We start from the raw sequence: 21,361 nt of genomic DNA, 5'->3' as shown, positions 1-21,361 counted from the left end.
TTCTCCTTGCCGCGTCTACATACATACTCGCATTATAACGAAAGAGAGAAGAAACCCGCCGCCGAATAAAATGTACAATGGATTTTGATAGATTCGTCGCTATAAACGAAAATTGTTCTACGTTCAGCTTCCGCGATATAGGAACGCTCTTAGATTACATCTTGTAATGAGTCTGGTGGGGGGTCTCGAGGACAAAATGAAACAATATAAAAATCGATATCATATCAAAAGAAAGCTCTCCGAATGGTACCAATTTGTGCTGTGGGTATATGTCAATACTCGATATACAATATTATTGCTGCTCAGATGGGCAGGTAGGTAGGTAGGTATGTATTAGTATCCATGGTTCATGGTACCTATCTAAATATAGGCCTATCCAAATTGAGTTCGACAAAACGCTTATAAAACGAACGTAGGTCTGGTAATATAATTTGCGGTATTAAAAATGAAAACGAAAATATGACGTTTGTTAGCTATACAATACTCGTAGGTACCTACAAATAGGTAGGCAGGGTGTATCGATATTGCGTAAACTGAACGCGAAATAGATATCAAGTCAGATACGGAAACGTTCGAATGTGTATTATTTATTCATAATTATATTCGAAAATAGACACCAAAAAAGTCGAGACTGAAGACCTATCTAGGGATTAATATCCGTCGATTAAACATATTATTTGTAGGTACCTAGCTACCTACTCTACACGTAATGTTTATTTTATAAAAATATAGCCTACACAGCGTATACATATATGTATAAGATGATACTAGAAATGTATCCGCAACAGTGTAACACTACGTACAAGGTGTACATCTAGGTAACAAAGAGAGATAGGTACCCATAGGTGTACACGACATATAACCCTATACAATATACATATTATACCCTATGTACAAAAGTAAACCCGATGAAAAAGACTGAAAATAAAAAGAGCCAAGAATAAAATGAACGCGCTCTCTGCTGACTAAGCGAAAAACTCACTATTACGTCACATTTTCCACATACAAGGCGCGCTTTGCCGAAATTAATGAAAAATCGAACGGCGTTGACGTCATTGCTGCGTAGGCTGTGACCGAAGACCGAAGTGCAGGTGAATGGTGCGAGCGCCGGAGGAGGGTTGAGCTGCTTTTTAACAACGCTACCTAGGTCATTCAGCATTTGGTTGCATGAATGGTAGCTCTAGAATCGAGCAAAATCCACCAATAGACGAGTAAACTTTTTATTATCAACTTTTCCTCGTCTCCTCTCCTCTTTCACTTCTCCTCCACCCCATCCCACCCCCCCCCCCCCTACATAAAGCTGTCTTTCTGTTCCTGTTCCAGATGAATATTTTATATTCATATTATATTATATAAACGTAAACGTCGTCGTTGTATGTGTAGTGTATGTCTAGATATACGTCATAATACACATATAGGTACATAAATGTGTGCATGTAGACTGCCTACCTACTTAAATGCTCGCACAGTATACACATTCGTGTAATATCCGACTCGAAAACATGTAATGCTACAATATATACAACAAAGGTGTTTCAATGCTGTTGACGAGGGAGCGAAGGGGGCAGGGGCAGAGCAGAGGAAGAGGAAATACAAGGAAAAATTTGTAATAACTATGTTGTATGCGCGAGTATATCGTATATCGAGATCAATTTTTTTTACATTAATTCGTTCATTTCGAACAACGTAATGTTGTGGTAATAATGATAGCGTTTTGAAGGTTACTTTTCAACTCGCAGCATCCCCCAGAGTGTCATAATACGAGCAGATAACTGCCAACGTATTCAAAAATATTGGTCGCGTTGTTGTTATCGTACGACATCTTACATATTAATCTGGAAATTCATTATTATCGCGATATTTACGCTATTTTGTATTCCCGTACATTTGAATTCACTGGGTAGCGTAGTGAGAGAGCAAATTTCAATATAAACCGGGTAGACTACGACAAAAGCGAATGAAAAAAAATCATTTTTACATTTTTTTCAATGTGTTTTCTACGTCTGATAATTTTTTCAGAATTTTTCAAGAGATGGACGCTACGCCGCGCCTTTGCCGCGTGAAACCCATTAAAACGAGTTTTTTTTTGCCATATAAATGCGTTAGAATGGATCGCGAAAAAAAAAATATCGAGGGATTTGAAATAAATTCAACAGAGATCTTTATTTCGAGTTGAAAGCTATTCAGAAAAACAGTAATTTTGACAAATAAAAAAGCTTGAAAAGGGGACAACAAAGATCCTTTCAAGATAAGATAGTGAAATCTGAGATCAGTAATGTCTCCAATTTTGACGAAACTCACCCAAAATGTTAGTTTGGATGTAGAAACATCCCAAAAAATCGTTGAGGCGACCCCCCTCCCCTCAAACCGAGAAGTGCGCCCAACTGCCCATATGGGCTCAAAATACAACTCTGAAAGGAGTGGTCCAAAAATTTTGAAACTTTCACAAAAAATGATTATTAGGTGAGTGAATGTGTGAAATTTTTTTCAAAAAAATTTTCATATTAGAAGTTTTTTGAGGAGTGGAGGGAGGGGGGGGGGTGTTGAAAATTAAAAAAAAAACAATTCATCGTTGAACCTTTATGGAGTGAACATCTCAGTGCATTCATACAATGTATTAAAATGTCTAGTAATATTACTGATCCAATATTGAAGAAATTAATTGATAACAAGAGAGCCTTACCAGCCAAATTTGAATTGAAAAACGCCAAACCTCGAGTTCCAAATAATGATGGTGAATTCCAATCACCTAAAAAAAGCTGTTAAGCATCCAATAAATGTTGCTCCACCCTTCATCTCTATGAAAAACAAATGCAATTCCATTGCAGTGGAAGAACCTGAAGAGAATTCATTGACTTCAAAAGAAACTTCAAAGGTTAGAATCCCTCCGATTATTCTGCCCAATGTTGTGAATTATATGTCAGAACTCTTAGATTTGAAACCAAAACAACGAATCAGGTTCTTAAGATATTCTTGACAGACATTGATGATTTTCTTAATTTGACAAAAAATTTGAAGAAGATAAAAGACGATTCTTTACATTTACTTAGTAACCCTAAACAGAAAAAAATTTCTGTGGTGATGAAGAATGTCCCCTATTCTATTACAGATGACAAAATTCAAGATAATACTCTTCTTAAAGAAATCATTCCAGTTCTAACTATTCCAGTCTGCGCTATTGATGTTCATGCAAACAATGCAGACAAACAAATCTTTGATCTTAAAAGTATCTTCCATGCCCTCATTAAAGTAGAGGAACACCAGAAACCCAGAAGTCCCATTTAATGCCATAATTGTCAAAATTTTGGACACACAAAAAACTTTTGCAGACTCGATGCACGGTGTGTCAAATGTGCTAGCAGCAGGGCTTCAAACCCGTACCCGTACCCGTACCCGAATACCCGAATACCCGAACGAAAATCCAACAATTTCTGTACCCGAACCCGTACCCGTACCCGAAAAATGAAATGAGGAATACCCGAACATGTACCCGAACCCGATAGAGACTATTTTGAACCCAAATACCCGAAAATACCCGATAGATCGGGTACAGTTCGGGTATTTCACCTAAAATACCCGAACCCGTACCTATACCCGAACGTTTAAAATTTTCATACCCGTACCCGATACCCGTACCCGATTCTCTGAGAAATAAATCTGTACCCATACCCGATACCCGTACCTGAAAACGTTCGGGTTTGAAGCCCTGGCTAGCAGTCATTTAACTTCGGCCTGTGAGCATGGAAACGTAGCTACTTCAAAGTGTGTGAACTGAGGAGGAGACCACACTGCCAATTTCCGGGGATGTCCTTCATATCAAAAATTAGAAAAATGAAAGCGAATAAACCAACCGAAATGAATCTTCCCACCTCAATTGCTATGTTGAAAACTAGTAATTCATCTTCTTCTGATCTTCGTAAATTACAACAAATAGATTATGCACAAGCAGTTTCAGCTACTCAAGTTACTCAGAGCTACGATGTTCTCTTATCCCAATTTGTTGTGATATTGAAACCCTTACTTCCTTTACTGGAACCCCTTTTTGAACAACTTCTTCTCGTCATTCACAATGGTAAGTAATAATCTTTCATTACTTAATTGGAACGCTAATGGAGTGCTCAACTCCAGGTATGAACTGACAAACTTTCTTGTTAATAATAATATTGATTTAGCATGTATCTCGGAAACACATTTGACTCCTGGTCAGGATTTGTCATTTCCTGGCTTTCAAATTTATTGTAAAGACCATATCAACAACTCTGCTTGTGGCGGAGTAGCCATCCTTGTAAGAAAGAGTCTATTTCATCGCCATTTAAGTCCATCAACAAATACTTCATTTGATTCTGTAGGAATCTCTATTAAACTTCACAATAATTCTTTAGGTATATTCTGTGTCTATCGTGCACCATCATATTCTGCATTATCACTCTAAGACTTTAATTCATTATTACAATCCTCTTCGCCCACATTAATTCTTGGCAATCTTAATGCAAGAAACACACTATGGGGTTGCCAATCGACCAACTTTCACAGTTCAAAGCTTCTAGATATATGTTCCAATCCTGGTTTGGTGATCAGTGGTTTCAGCGCTCCTAATGTTCCGACTTTCTACCCCTAGGTATCAATCTTCTTATGAAGCTGATATTTTAGATATTTCACTTCTAAAAAATTTTCCCTATACTCACAAAAGTTTAGTCATCACAGACCTTCATTCTGATCATCTCCCTGTAATCACCAAAATTACACTTGATGATGGAATTCTTTGTCGTACTTCCTCTCATACAAACACTGACTGGTCTATTCTCAAAACAGAGCTGGAAGAGCTTTCACCTATTACTGAAGAGATTTTACAGAACACTGAAATTGACTCTCACCTTGACTCTCTGTCTAGAACAATTCTTTGTGCTGTCTCCAAAGCTCAAAAAGCAATCTCTAAAGTCAGTGTAACAAATTCCAATCTTCCTTTTCCAATTGTTCGACTCATCCTTGAAAAAAAAACAACTGAGAAGACAATGGCAAAGAACAAGAGACTATTTCTTGAAAAATCGCTTGAATCATCTAACCCATAAAATTGTAGAAAAAAGACAGTCCTGTTTTACATACGTGAGTCTTTTTAGTGTGCGTAGCACACTATTGGTTTCGCTTTGAGAAATTGAAATTTCAATTACAATGAATGTTCTCTTAAGCTATCCAACCGTTTTTTGTACCTATTGGACACCATTTGAGAATCATTAAGGCGGAGGGAATAGATTAATTTTCATTCAATTCGGATGGGTAATTGCTGAGTAATTGCAATTTTAGTTCATTATTTTAATGCATTAAATCCTAAAAAAGGGAAAAGGGGACTTGTAGAACACCTGCCGCTCATTGTACCCTGCTATACCCCCAGTCTATTCCATCACCAGCTGTGTTTCATTGTACCCTGTTACACCCCCGGTCTGTTAGCTGTAAATTCCAAGTGGGCGTGGTTTGGTGGGGCGTTTACCAAACAAAATATATTATTTTATTGCCTTAACCCTCGTAGCAAGTTGTGGCTGAGTGGTTAGGGCATGTAGGTAGGAATAGGAAATTTAGGGACCCAGGTTCGAATCCCCGTGAGGTAAGTAGGTAGGTGACGGATTTTTCGTAGGAAAATTGGATAGGTAAATGCTTTGGAGTTACTATGTAGTACATGGTAATGGGGCAAAATGGCAAAAATAATGCTGAAACTGAGTTATGAATTATGATACCTATCATTTGCTAACTAAAAATTCATTTCATTAATTTTTTGTCTACCTATAGCCATAAGTATAAAGTAAGAATTAGGTACCTTGACATGAATAATTTTTAACTTTTTACTTATAATTTAAAAATTACTTCAAAATGAGTAATTAACTAATTTTTGTAAGGTGCACCGGGGGAAGTCCGAATTCGGGGTAAGTCAGAAAAACTGCTCTAGCTCTTAGAGGCTTATATCTGCCGAAGCGCTACCCAGGGGTAACTTTAGGGTACTACCTCTACTTCATCACAGCATAAAAAATTTCGCGACCCAGTTTCATTTTACAGGCTTTTCATTGGTTCATTTTTAGTTGCTGTTTTGAATTTGATTTCAAATTGTAATCAGTGTTTTTCAGACTGCTTTTTACCTCAGAAGAAATGATCAGTAAAAGTGATATTATAAGTGAAAGTATTCCTAAAACAATAATGTAAAACCCCAAATATTCAATTTTTGTTAATTTTCAATTATTCATTATTTATATCGCTTTTTCTGACTTACCCCCTAAATTAGTGCTATGGGGTAAGTCAGAAAAGTGAACATTGATAATTAGGATTCGACTTCATCGATGTGTAATACGTAGAATAATATGTTTTCGAGGTTGTAGAATCCAAATCTGGAGTTATTTTTTTTTTGTAGGAGTGGAGGGCGAGGCGTGGGGAGGGGGCAATTCTAAATTTTTCGTACATTATTGTGTAATATGTCGATTGATATGTTTTCGAGGTCGTAGAATCCGAATCTGCAGTTATTTTTTTTGTAGGAGTGGGGGGTGAGGCGTGGGGAGAGGGAAAATTTCGAATTTTTCGTACATTATTGTGTAATATGTCGAATAATATGTTTTCGAAATCATAGAATCCGAATTTGGAGTAATTTTTTTTGTAGGAGTGGAGGGTGAGGCGTGGGGAAAGGGAAAATTTCAAATTTCTCCTACATTATCGTGTTATATGTCGAATAATAGGTATATTTTCGAGGTCGTAGAATTCGAATCCGGAGTCATTTTTTATGGTGAAGGTAGAAGGTGAGTCGTAGGTTCGCATGGGTGGGGCCCTATCCCCAAACGGTGATACTTGAATAGCACTCGACCCTAAAAACTAGCTCAAGATTCGAATTCTGCGACCTTGAACACATATCAACCAACATGTTACGCAATATTATAGGCAAAATTTGAAATTTCTCCTATCCTCTTGCCTCGCCTCATACCCCTGCGAAAAAATAACCCCAGATTCGAATTATACGACCTCAAAAACATATCAATCGACATATTACACATTAATATAGGCAAAATTTGTAATTTACTCTCTCTCCCCTTGACTCACCTCCCACCCCTACAAAAAAAAATATCTCCAGATTCGAATTCTACGACCTCGAGAACATATTATTCAACATATTACACGATAGTGTAGGAAAAATTTGATATATTACCTCTCCCCACGCCTCACTTCCCTCTCTTACAAAAAAAATAACTCCAGATTCGAATTCTACGACCTAGAAAATATATTATTCGACATATAACACAATAATGTAGGAGAAATTTGAAATTTTCCCTTTCCCCACGCCTCACCCCCCACTCCTACAAAAAATTACTCCAAATTCGGATTCTACGATTTCGAAAACATATTATTCGACATATTACACAATAATGTAGGAAAAATTCGAAATTTTCCCTCTCCCCACGCCTCACTCCCCACTCCTACAAAAAAAATAACTGCAGATTCGGATTCTACGACCTTGAAAACGTATCAATCGACATATTACACAATAATGTACGAAAAATTTGGAATTGCCCCCTCCCCACGCCTCACCCCCCACTCCTACAAAAAAATAACTCCAGATTTGGATTCTACGACCTCGAAAACATGTTATACGGCATATTGCGCATCGATCAGGGTCGAATCCTGATAATACCAATTAATTTTGTAGATTTTCTGACTTACCCCACTTTGGGGTAAGTCAGAACAAGTTACATTTTATTCGATTGTGCGAAAGCTACTGCGACAATCGCGCTGAAATTTTTACCATAGGTTAAGAACCCTTATGGGAACCTACATACCAAAGGGTATAGGAGGATTAGGTACGGTTTTGGGCCCAGAAATGGATTTCGACGAAATTCACACCAAAGGTTACCCATGATGAGAAGATACGCTCAAAAAATTTTCAGACCCCCAGACCTTTTTTTCAGGGGGGGAGGGGCCAAAATGTGTTTTTTAAACTTTATTTTCCAGTGTTTCGCCAAAAGTAGATAAAAATTTCGCGTTTTTTTAAATCGATTCTTAAGGGTAAGGGGAAGCCCCTGAAATTTTTTCAAAATTTTTCGGACCATTTTTCACCAAACTGTGGCGTTTTGAAAATTTTGAGCGGCCATTTTGTAAAGAAGTTGCGGAGGTACAGTCGCCATTTTTTTTCCTAAAATACGTTATTTAGTCAAGATTATACCATAAAAGTTTCAACGAGTTTGAGTTGGTGCAACACTGTCAAAAAAAATAAAAACTGACCATGCGTCATATTTGCCGGGGGTTGGGCATGATAGTCCACGGCGCTATCGTGGGAAGTTACGTAGCGTTCGCGCGCGTTACTGTCGTTCGTGGTTGTCTCATAGTCCAGTCAAATAGGGGGGGAAAATGGGTGAACCACATACTCGTTATTCCGATCAAATATTTTTTGGTGAATATTGTCAAGAGTAGTGTGGTGAACAACATATTAAAATCCCCCCGACCCCTCCCACAGTGGATCACACCCCTTCAAAATCAGATTTTCGTTAAAAACTTCTAAAATATCAACTTTCGAGTAGAATGAGCTTTGTGATCATTTTATGTCCTCTCAAATACCTATCGAATGATCTATCAAACAACTCCCTAGCCCCAAGGGGGTGACGCTACGATCCCTCGAAGTGACGTAATTTTTAGAAATGGGCTCCGTGAGCTTTTGGATTGATATTTGCATGTTAGGTAGGTAGGTACTAGGTAGGTAAAGGTACTTAACGAGGAACTTCCGCATTGAAAGTTTCAGATCTCCAGACCCCCTCATCCCATTTTTGAAAAACGCCCTTTTTCTGGAATGGAATAAAAATTATTTTCTCAGCCCCATGTGAACCGATTTTTCTCATTTTTAAGTACGTTGTAAACATTTGTAAGGGGTGTACCCATAAGAAATTTCAACCCCCTCCCTTCATATTTACCCCCTCATAATGACGTTATGATACTGGTGTCGTTCGAACCTCCCAAGCGCAAATGTTGCGTCAGATTTTGTTTTACACTTACCCGGCCCCTGTAGAAGCTCCGGAGGGGCTGGGTGCGAGTAAAACGAAATCTGACGTTTGTATTTCCATTCGGGTAGTTCGGTTCACTTGAAAACTACACAAATATTATAAAAGTAGTTCCGTTTAAAAAACAGTAGAAATTGAGGAGGGGACTGAGGCCCTGGAGAGGCCAGGTAGGTGCAAAACAAAATCTGACATAAAATTTGTGCTCCGTAGGTTTGAAACATATGAAAACACCAATATCATCAAAATAACTATATTTCAAAAATATTAAAAATTGAGGAGGAGGCTGAAGGAGTGAAGACACTTGGGGGGGGGGCTTGATGAGTGCAGCAGAAAATCTGACGTCATATTCGTGCTTAGTGGTATCGAATCATGCGGAAAAGACACCTCACTCATTAATAGTTAATTCTTCCAAAGTACTCATTTTACCCCCTCTATGACTCGTTTTTTCAAATTTTCACCATGACGGACCTGCCAAAACAAAAATTTCGAAAAAATATATGATATTGAGGGGTCGTAAATACATCCAAAAAACATGTTTAGAAAATTGTTCCTCGCAATTTTCATTGTTAAAAAACATGAAATAAGACGAAAAAACGCCATTTCGAGGGGTATATATGAAGGGAGGGGGTTGACATTTCTGACAATATTCACCAAAAAATATTTGATTGGAATAACGAGTATGTGGTTCACCCATTTTTCCCCCCTATTTGACTGGACTATGAGACAACCACGAACGACAGTAACGCGCGCGAACGCTACGTAACTTCCCACGATAGCGCCGTGGACTATCATGCCCAACCCCCGGCAAATATGACGCGTGGTCAGTTTTTATTTTTTTTGACAGTGTTGCACCAACTCAAACTCGTTGAAACTTTTATGGTATAATCTTGACTAAATAACGTATTTTAGGAAAAAAAAATGGTGACTGTACCTCCGCAACTTCTTTACAAAATGGCCACTCAAAATTTTCAAAACGCCACAGTTTGGTGAAAAATGGTCCGAAAAATTTTGAAAAAATTTCAGGGGCTTCCCCTCACCCTTAAGAATCGATACAAAAAAACGCGAAATTTTTATCTACTTTTGGCGAAACACTGGAAAATAAAGTTTAAAAAACACATTTTGGCCCCTCCCCCCCTGAAAAAAAGGTCTGGGGGTCTGAAAATTTTTTGAGTGTATCTTCTCATCATGGGTAACCTTTGGTGTGAATTTCGTCGAAATCCATTTCTGGGCCCAAAACCGTACCTAATCCTCCTATACCCTTTCAGCCATATTGGTTCATTAGTACGAGAGTAACAGCTGATCAAAGTTGAAATTGTGAAAAAAGTTCTGACTTCCCCCGGTGCACCTTACAATTGAAACATGTAATTTTTATTAACTTATCATGATTTAGTAAAAATTATTAAAACAAAATGATTTTTACTATTGGTACCTATAGCAAAATTTATTAAAATGATAAGTTTTACTATAATGATTACAGTAAAAATTATTGAATGGGATCTGGTACTTAATTGTGCTAAATACCAGTACATATTTAGTTAAATTTTTTTGTAAAAATTACCCATATTTTTTTCGTGTAATAGGCAATGCAAATTCTTAACATAGGTATTTTATAAGATTTAATTCTTAATTTAGAATAAAAAGCAAGTTCTGAAAATTGGTTTGAAAATTTATAAATTTGAAGACAATGGAAATTCTAAAAAAAATAATATGAAAATTTGTATTTAGAGACGCTGAGAATTCCAAAAATTGATTAAAAGTTCTGTAAGTTGCAGATAATGTGAACTTGAAAATTATATGAAATAAGTATTGTAATATTTATGAAGAAGATGAGAATTCTGAAAAATTGGAGGCAATGTGAATTCCAAAAATTGAGTAAACGTTTTACAATTTGTGGACAATATGAACTTGAAAATTGAATTTGAAATTTTTTAATTTAAAGACAATAAGAATTCTGAAAAATTATTCAAAATTTGACTATTTAGAGGCAATGTGAATTCTAAAAATTGATTGCAAATTTCCTAACTCAGCAGCAATGCAAAATTCTGAAAATTTATTGAAAACTTTATGAAATTGTAGCGATGGGGAATTCGGGAAATCAATTTGAAATTTTGTAAATTTTAAAACAATGCAAACTATGAAAAACAACTAGAAATTTCTTAATTTAGAAGCAATACAAGCTTATAAATTATTCTGAAATGCCTATTGTAATTTGGAAAATATGAAAACACTGAAAAACAATTATTATTTTGAAGCAGTGAGAGTTTCAAAAATTCTCATCACTGTGACATGGTTGATTCACTTATGCACTACCTAGATGTAATAACGGTTATAGCTGTAGAAAAGGCAGCTAGCTACGCACACTTTGCAGCTAAGCTTTGCTTAGCTGTCTAGTTTTTATCAAGTTTGAGTCTCAGTTTGAGTCTTTTATACCTTTACCTACTCGAAAAATTGAAAAAAAATTGGTGAGTTTTCAGTCATTTCTCTCAAATTATTAGAATTGGCAATGCAAAGAATCAGCCCCATCTGCATTCCATAAACACATTTCCTCTGTTTTTAGAAATAGCATCTCTCGATATTTTAATACAATTAATGAAATATTTTTTTTTGATAATTTTACCAAAAATGAGCACTTTTTGACAATTGTGCCAAGAATGGACATTACTGTTTCCAAAAAATTTACACTTTTTCACACTCGCCCCCCCCTCCTTGAAAAAACAACGGCACTTTTCAACTTGAAATAAATAATAAAAAATTACCAGAACCTTATAAGCAAGTTTGGCAGAAACGTAGGTAAAAGGTATAGTGCTTTTTGAGCAATCTTTGCAGAACAGGACTGTTTGAATTTTAGATACCTTATCCGAAACGTGAAATTCCTCCGAATGGTAGGCGTAGATTAACTCGAATTTTTAGAAAATTAATCACTATTTGCTCGTTTATTGTTGTGCAGCATCTTCACATGCAGTTTGCACTTTGCAGGCACTCTGCTCGAGGCTAAAATATAATTTCGCGTTTGTATGTAATCCGAATACCGCTACATTAATTAGACAACGCAATAAGATACGAGCGATGCCGTCAAATTACATTAACACCCATCGCTCGGTGGTATGATTTGATGCAAGTTTCAAAACAATACACAATTATACGACGACGAGAGCTGTGGCTCTTCCGTCATTTACATTCATGTATGAATGAAAAACCATCACACATCTCGTATGTACCTAAATGCTCGTGTACGTTAATACGATGTTCACCGCGCTCTCACCACAGCCTCCGATCCACCGACCCACCGACCCACCCCACAATCACCATTCCTATACGAATGTGTTTCGCTATGCCCAGCTTTTTATCCTGCTGGTAACTTTAGGTATACTTACGTAGTTGTATACAGCTCTGTGTACGTACTAATTTCCTTCACGGAGAGCAGTTTACCTTTATTACGAGTATAAAAACGACGCGCGACGCGTCCGCGTCTGCGTGTAAACTGAATTTTCGGTCACCTTTTTCAAAATACCAGTAACAACAGTTTACTTGGTTTAGACGATTTATGCACTCCGGTACCTATTATCATAAAATATTGCGTCTGCGATAAGTTTCCTTCTCTTACATGTTACAGTATGTAAAATACCTACCTACCTACAAATGCGAGCACCCATTTTTGTTGTAACAGGTACCTACTATACAGATTCTGGTACCTATTTTTTTGATGCTATCTGATCGCAGTTTAGTTTTAGATTTTTTTCTTCGAAATGTCGTTTTGTTTCGATATCGCAGATTTAAAAGAAAAAAAAATTACACGAGAAAATTACCTATTTGTAGGTATTTTTTTTTACGTAAGTGCGAAATCCTGTAATCCGAAGGGTATTCCCGGCTAAAATAGATGAAATGCTCCTGGACTCGGATTTTAGAAACTTTGACGACACATTGTTCAGTAGGTACCTTTAAAAATAATTTGCAGCCAAAAAAAATTCCCTCACATCATCCATCTTGACCATCATAGCAAAAAAACGTTTTTTTTTTTCGAGGAAAAAAAATCATACGTCTTTTGAATAAATAATAGTTTAGAATTCACTCAAAATATATGGAGGATAAATGAGCCTAGCGACAGTATTTTTTCAACATCTTTAGTTCCGGGGGGGGGGGGGGGATATTGAAAAAATAAAATTTGAACCCGCAGTTTCTCTAAACCTAATTCTGATACAAACATTTTTTTTCAAATTTTTCCTCCAGGTGGGTCATTTTGAAAAACTCGAAAAAAATTCGAAAATGTGTTTTTTATGTCATGATACTTTTAGCCAAATTTTATTCCACCATGATCCAATTTGATTGGAAATGTTTAAATACCGAGTTGTTCTTCATCTAAAATATTTTATTACCTTTCAGCACTTTTCAATTTTTGAATCTTATTTTAACCAGGAATTTTCTTTGAATTTTTGCTTTTTATTTAATTTTACTGAAACATTAGTTTGTGACAATTTTCAATAATCTAAGCCCAATACTAATATGTACAACAATTTTATGCATTTTATTTGAAATCATTATCTAAGTATAGGTACCTATCTTATGCATTTTATCAATTTTTTTCCCAGTATGTTCACATCATTTTAAACTTTTTATCACGATATCTGATGCTAGTTCGGTGGCCAGACAGACGGGTAAATGACTTTAGAAGGCCATACAGAAAGACAGACGAGCTTAGAAAACCAAGATGACAAGTCAATGACCTTGAAAATCCGGACAAATGGATCAATGGACTTGAAAAGCCAGATTTCCGGGGGTCAGTGACCTTACGAGGCCAGACAGGCAGTCAGACGACCTAAATTGATCAGCCAGACATATGGGTCAGTGACCTTACAGGTCGGGCAGGCAGACATACGACCTTGATTAGCAAGCCAGACGGGTCAATGACTTTACGAGCCCAGACATGCACTCAGACAACCTTGAGAGGCCAGATAGACGGGCAATGACCTGGCGAGGTCGGACTGGGAGACGTACGATTTGGAGAACCCAGCGAGCCAGATAGTTCAATGACCTTACGACATCGGACAAGTATACAAGACTACTTTTGGAATCCAAATGGACAACTGTCAATGATCCTACGAGGCCGGACAGGCAGACAAATGGGTCAATCACCTTACGAGGTTGGACTGGGAGACATACGGCCTTGATAAGGCAGCCAATCAGGCAGGTCGATGACCTTACGACCCCAGATATGTAGACAGATGACCTTGATAAGCCATACATACTGGTCAATGACCTTACGAGCCCAGACAGACACTCGGACAACCTTGAGAGGCCAGACAGACGTGTCAATGACCTGACAAAGTCGGATTGGCAGAAAGAAGGGCCTTGAAACGCCAGACAGACGGGTCAATGACCTCACGAAGTCAGACTGGGATACATACGACCTTGAGAAGCCTGAGAGACGGTTCACCTTACAAGGCCAGACAGTCAGACAGACGAACTTTCAGTTATTAAGGTAGGCGCTTCGTTAAGGTTGGTTGCATGTGTATCATCATTTTGTAAATTTCATGACAATATTCAAAATTTGCGATAGTATAGCTAGTAATGTTTTCAAATTTTCAACCTCAGTTGAAGAAATTCACTATATTATCAAAAAAATCAAAATCTGGAAATCACCAGGCTCGGATAACATCAGTAACATTATGCTTAAGAACCTTCCAACAAATATTCTAACGAGCTTCAAAACACTTTCCAACTCTTGCCTTCTAATTGGTTACTTTCCTAACACCTGGAAAATTGTCAAAGTAATTATGCTATCCAAAAAAGAATATCCTTCTTCGTCTCCTAATGATTAACCCGCACAACAATTGTCGACGTCGATATTTACATGGACTACGTTTTTTTTTCAACATATGATGGAAAAGTGATCAATTAATTATTTAGTAGGAATCTTCTGTCCATACAAAAGCCAGGTAAATGAAAATTTTCGAAATTTTCTCATCATTTCTGATATCTTGACATGCCATCTCGACATGTAGATGTAAAATTCGATGCTCGAAATTTACATCTATAACTATGTCGACCAATTTTTCAGAATTAAAATTTCTGTTTTAGTGTTTAAAATTTTAGTAAACATTCAAAAATATGATCTTGTTCAATGTGGAAAACAAATTTTTTAGGGAATTGATGAAATTATTCACTTTTCCGCAGTTTGGAGTTGTAGATGATATGATGTTGATATTGTGGATGTAAATTTGTTGATGTCGAATTTCACATCAACATTAACATCGACATGTCAACATGAAAATAGATTAGTTTGATACTCGCAGATAAAGTATTGCACCATCTTTGATATAAGGGATTTCTGTTGAACTTCTTGATTATACAGACTTTTCGTCTGTACTTCTTCGGAAATGGACTTTGCATCGATGCTGTTTTCAGCACTAGCAGTAGCCACATCAGAGGAAATAATTTTTGGAAAAAAAAATTAAAAATTTTTAAACTCAAATTCTATAACTTAACGAAGCAGGAGGTCAACATAAATTTCGATGTGAATGTCGATCCATCCACATCCGTCACTTTTGGATGCCCCATGTCGATGTGAATTTCAACCCTGTGTGGAGCCAATTGTCGACACGAATGTAGATCAACATCAATCGACAGTTACATCCGACAATTAGCTCGACACAGGGTCAAAATTCACATCGACATGTGGCATCCAAAAGTGACGGATGTGGATGGGTCGACATTCACATCGAAACTAGCATGGTCATTGTTGTACGGGAAAATCCTTGAAAAAATCATTCGTAAACGTCTTTTGGACTTTCTGAAAAATGAACAGATTTTGCCATCTTTTCAGTATGGTTTTCTTAATAAAATGAGCACAGTTCATCAGTTGCATCGAATGGTACAACTTATTAACAACAGCTACGAAAAGAAGCAATTCATAACTGCAGCTTTTATAGACATCAAAAAGGCATTCAACTCTGTATGGCATTGCGGTTTAATTCACAAATTAGTTACAATCAAAACACCCACCTTTCCATATAAAATCATTTCTTCCTTCCTTCAAAATAGGAAATGTTATGTTCAGATTGATGATGAAAGCTCTTCGCTTTGAGGAATCAGCCACAGTGTACCTCAAGGCGCTGTATTGAGTCCAACATTGTTCATCTTATACTGCTATGATATTCCTAAACCAGCAGATAATGAAATAGCAATGTTTGCTGATGATACGTGTTTACTCAGCCAAAATAATGATCTTCTAATTGCTCGTAATCAACTTCAAGCTGGCATCAATGAATTGGATCCACAGTTTGAACGCTGGAAACTTAAGCTAAATCCTCTTAAAAGTGAAACAAAAATCTTCACACTTCACAAAATCTCACCGACTCCAGAAATCTTAATCAATAACACTGTGGTACCATGGAATACATCATCTGTTAAATATCTCGGTGTACACATGGACCAAAAACTATCTCTCAAAAACCATATCGTTCTCAAATCACGTGATGCCTACCTCAAACTATGTAAACTTTACCCCTTACTGAATCGTTGTTCCAGATTGTCTACATATTGTAGTCTACTTCTTTACAAAAGTCTCATCCGTAGCTCATTCACATATGCAGCGCCAATATGGATAACAGCTTCAAAAACTAACAAACATAAGCTACAAATTATACAAAACAAAGCTCTGCGAATCATTACAAACGCACCATGGTTCCTCCGAAACTATCAGTTACATAATGAACTGCAAATAGAATCAATTGATGCCTTCTCTGAAAGACTTACTGAAAAATACCTATTCACACTGGAATCGCTTGATGACTTCGAATTCCTACTTAGCAAAAATCTTATGAATCGTCCGTCTTAAAACACATAAAAATCTTTAAGATCTTTTTTGATACAATAAAATAATAATTCTTTCAAATCGTTATACTCGTAGGTTTTTATAAAAATTTTTGCCTACCCTCTTAAGTATCGAGTTATTATTGTACATATAAAAAATTGATCACTTCGTATATAGCGTTTAGACGCTGAGCCGAATAAATAAATACATATTTCCTTCTCTCTCAAAAAAAATTCATTGAAATTCATTCCTCACTTGCAGTTGATCAAACCATCAACTTGTAGCCATCTAATAAATTACAATGTCCCCTCTCCTCCTCCCACCGCTGTCTAAAAAGAAATACATTCGTGTCTCTACCCGAGTACCCATGTTAATTTTCCAATTTTTGGTCAATTTTTGAAAATAAAAACTCCACAAATATGTACCTCCTACCTACTTCCGTCAGCAGAGTAAAATTCAAAAATCTAAATCCCGCGCATTTTTCAACTGAAACTGTTGGTTGGATAATTTCAAGCTTCTGGAATATGATAGCCCTAAGTATTTGACTATTTTAGGCCGTTCTGTAATCTCCAGTAAAATTTATTCATAATCATTGGTAATGAATAAATCCGCAGGTAGATCGTATAATTCCACTGTGCAAAATAAAAGCACCGCAAAAACTACCTAGGACCTACCTATTATTTTACTCGGTTTCAAGATATGTACCCTGTTCCTTGTCCACAAAATACCTGTTAACGGTTTGGAGGATTAAGAAGAAAACACAGAGCTTATTAAAACAGTAACTTTATTTGTTGTACAAAATACTGCTTAGAAAACTTTCGTACAAAGTCTTTTGTTTGTAACATTAAAGGTTTGGTACTCTATTAACGGTACAACGCACGATTGGTTGATGAAAACCGAGCCATATTACTGTGTGTAGGTAATATGTACGTAAGACGTAAATTCATTAGGCCTACATTCTGCTGAGTAATCAAGAAACAGGTGGTCCGCGTGTACATAAATTTAGCCAGTGCAGACCTCCACACCTCCAGGTATAAGCACAATGCGACAGAGCATTTCAATTTATGGTTATATCTCGTACACCATTTTATACAAAAAAAAAAAATACAATAAAATAAAATAGGATGCCTTAAAAAGGATAGAGGTAGGTATCATCAATTGCATATATGTACCTGCACCCTTTTTTTTCTCAAACTTTATTTAAACAAAAAAAAAACAAATAAACAAACATAAAAAAAGTATACCTATCCTTTTAGGTAGGTAAAACTTGAATTAACACAATTGTAGGCATTTTAGATTGGAAAATAATGAATCATTTGGTATAGATGTACAAATATGTATGCCAATAGGTACTTATTTTGTATAAGTAGTTTAATTATTTGGTACTCATTTGTGCGTACGCTGCGCTATACCCTTATTCAGAACTCAGCCATCAATTTTCCAAAAATGTTGAAAATGCAGAACAGAAGGAGGAACCAACGATTGTGGTAGAAAATTCAATAGACCTATATCCATATTCCCCAGTACTATATTTTGGTAGCCTTAAATAATTTGTACGAATTTAATATGTTAGCTAAATTCTGAGAGAAAATTGACTTGACGCATCTTTTATGGATAATATTATGGTAAGGTAGGCTTTCTTATTTAGAAATACGTAAGTAATAGTTAATTTCTGCATTTAAAGCTAATACTAATACATATTACCTATCGTTAAAAGGTTCTATTTTATCTGTGGCAGTGTTTTGCATCATTCAAAAAAAAAAAAAAAAAATGAATAAATCTCATGCCAAAATAGTATTACTTCTACCATCAGAAAATTTTTTGCACTCGTACCTGCGTTTAAGGTATAGAAAAATAAAATCAAAATATACTTATTTTACAATTTTTTTTTCACATTATGCATGCTCAATTTGGAATTTCTTCGTCAGGTACCTACTTACTCAATTTTATTTGAAATTTAAACGAAATTGTGATGAAATTTGAAAGAGTATTTCAGCGTATTTTTTACGTCTACTTCAACAAGTGAATACGATATTCCTAATCACCCGTTTAATAAATACCTACATAAATAAATTCGTGCATCTACGTCTTGCAACAGCAAATATTATATTCCGTAACAATTTCTCTATGTGCTTTTAAAATTATTATTTTAAAAAAATTCGACCGACTGGGCCATTGACCATAGTAATGCTATCTATACGAGACATTTTTCAATACATCTAAAATCATCGTACCATCATTTTATCCTTTTGTGGGTACAAAGCACCCAAATTTACTAGACTACCTATCTATAGTTATTCGCCAATTTTCTTTATAAATGCTCAAGCACAATAAACGATGCACTGCGTATCACGTTTTCGTACATATGTAGAATGATGAATGATGCTAATTTTCCTCAATTTTTGTCGCTGTATTAGCGCAAAATTATTCAGTTATTTAGTCGTACGATCGATTCGTAGGTAGTACGGTATTAAATATGTACTCGAGTATAGATGAATTCGTGCAGGGTTTGGCAGCTGGAATTTTCTCAACCTGAGTTCTGGACTCATCTGGAGTTCACTCAAATTCGAGAAAATATTATTTATTTATACCAAGAGTGTTCCGGAACTTTTTAGAACGCGAGTTTAACTGTATAGGAGCTTCGCTCTTCGAATGAATGAGTTTCGATAATAATTGATGCGAGGGTTAAACTCTTATTCCAGTACAACACTAAATTAAGTAAGTACATACTAACAAATTTTTCAAAAAAAATGTTGCCCAACCCTACTCTCATCATACCCAGACTCTCGTACAAATACTCGCAATACCTAATTATACAAATATATATCTTATACGAAAATAATATTAAATCGCGTTTTAAAAAAAAATCATAAATCTTTGAGCTTCAATGTCTTTCTTAAAACATTTAAAATACGTTTTGATACACTATAAAAAAAATTATCGATACTCGAAAAAAATGATAACAGTTCAAAACATCGGCCTCCTTGTACTGTTTGCTCGTAATACACGAAGTTATACAATACATATTTATAGAGGTACACTTTAGGAGGAGGAGGAGGAGTATGAGAGGACATTGTATTGTACACGAGATAGGTACTTAAAAAGTAGGTAAATGAAGTATGTAATAACGGTGGTGGAAAAATACCAAGTAAGTATAAAAAAAGATACAAATAACAAAAATTTACATATAGGTAGGTATGTCGAGATCAACGTTTGTAGACGTACCTACATATACACAGATATAATGTACTTACATACAATATAGAACAAACATAAACGAAACAAAAAAGCTTATTACTTACGCGTGGAACATTTGGTAGGTATGTAGGTTAATGAAAAGTAGGTAGGTATAATAGGATAGAAATAAAACAGTCAGTGAACGAGAAAATATAGGTAATTATTATAGGTACGATGGATAAGTAAAACGAAAGTAAAACGTAAACATAAAAAAATTGGTCAGTTCAGATTGAAGGATCCGCGGAAAGAACCGGGTAAGTCCATGTTCTCAAGTTTGAAGTTACTGTACATATTTTGAAGATTTAAAACGGTTACTTTCATTGAGGTGTACAGGGTGTTCAATTTCTTGACCCCGCCCCCCTCAACCCAATGTTTGATTCCGAGTAAAAAATCGAGTTCTTTGATAAAATTGTAGGTTGGGAGGGTTTTCAGAGAGAGGAAACTCATTTGTGTAGTCATTTTGATCTCACCAAACAAAGACTACCTCGCGAGGGAGGAGGGAGTTTGACTCAAAAAGACTAAAAAATCATAATTTTCATAAAACTATCGAGTTTGGTGTCAAAATACAGGTTTTTGGACCTCCAGAATCGGTTTCTGAAGTTGTTTCGGTCGAAAAATGTAAAGTGTGCTGGATACGACGAACTTATCCAGATTTTTTCGTAGATGCGTTTTTCAGGTTTTTTTTTTTTTTTTTTTTTGGAAAAATTAACGTAAAGACAAATTTAGAGATATCAATATTTCAATGTTGAAAAATTTGGACTTGCCCAATTTTTCCCGTAGATCCTTTAGATTACATTATTATGAAAGATAGGTATGTGTATGATGAAAATGGAGATGAAAAGGCAATGGTAAAAAATAATGAGAAGAAAAAAATAGGCGAAAGGTGTGAGATTTCCATCGTCATTATACAGTAGGTAGACAGGCCTGAATATTTTGAGTCGACACTTGCGCAATTTGTGACAACGTTTGCTAGAAATTTTGCTTTAATTGCTCGGATGAGTGGTCGCGAACACTGTTGAAGCAAATACTTTTTTATGGTTAAGAAAGGATGGGGATGGGTAGAGAAGCCTGAACCCACTAAAGGGGTCGATTTTGGGCGAGGGCTTCTGCGATGATACAAAATCAAAAACAGTTGCAAAGGCTCGAAAATATGCTTTCTGTGGCTGGGGAAAAAGGTAGGAGGAGGCTGAAAAGTAGAAACCCTCAAAGGCATATCTGGGACATCCTCTAAATGTAGGGACATGTCAAATTTCGTCTTTCTAACTAGGCCAATTTAGAAATGCTCTCGTGGGGGCAT

At 36.1% G+C, this 21,361-nt stretch overlaps 1 long non-coding RNA gene across 1 annotated transcript in view; it reads right to left on the bottom strand.

Moving 5' to 3' along the window:
- Nucleotides 1–1,264: 1,264 nt before the first annotated feature.
- The window catches only part of LOC135841073 (uncharacterized), a 272,383-nt gene continuing 252,286 nt past the window's right edge, over nt 1,265–21,361 (bottom strand). The window contains exon 2 of the long non-coding RNA XR_010557834.1: nt 1,265–1,290. This is a non-coding gene — a long non-coding RNA (uncharacterized LOC135841073). The remainder of the gene's footprint in view (nt 1,291–21,361) is intronic.

This window comes from Planococcus citri, chromosome 3, assembly GCF_950023065.1.
Source record: "Planococcus citri chromosome 3, ihPlaCitr1.1, whole genome shotgun sequence".
Lineage (NCBI taxonomy): Eukaryota > Metazoa > Arthropoda > Insecta > Hemiptera > Pseudococcidae > Planococcus > Planococcus citri.
This window is presented reverse-complemented; position numbering and strand designations above follow the sequence as displayed.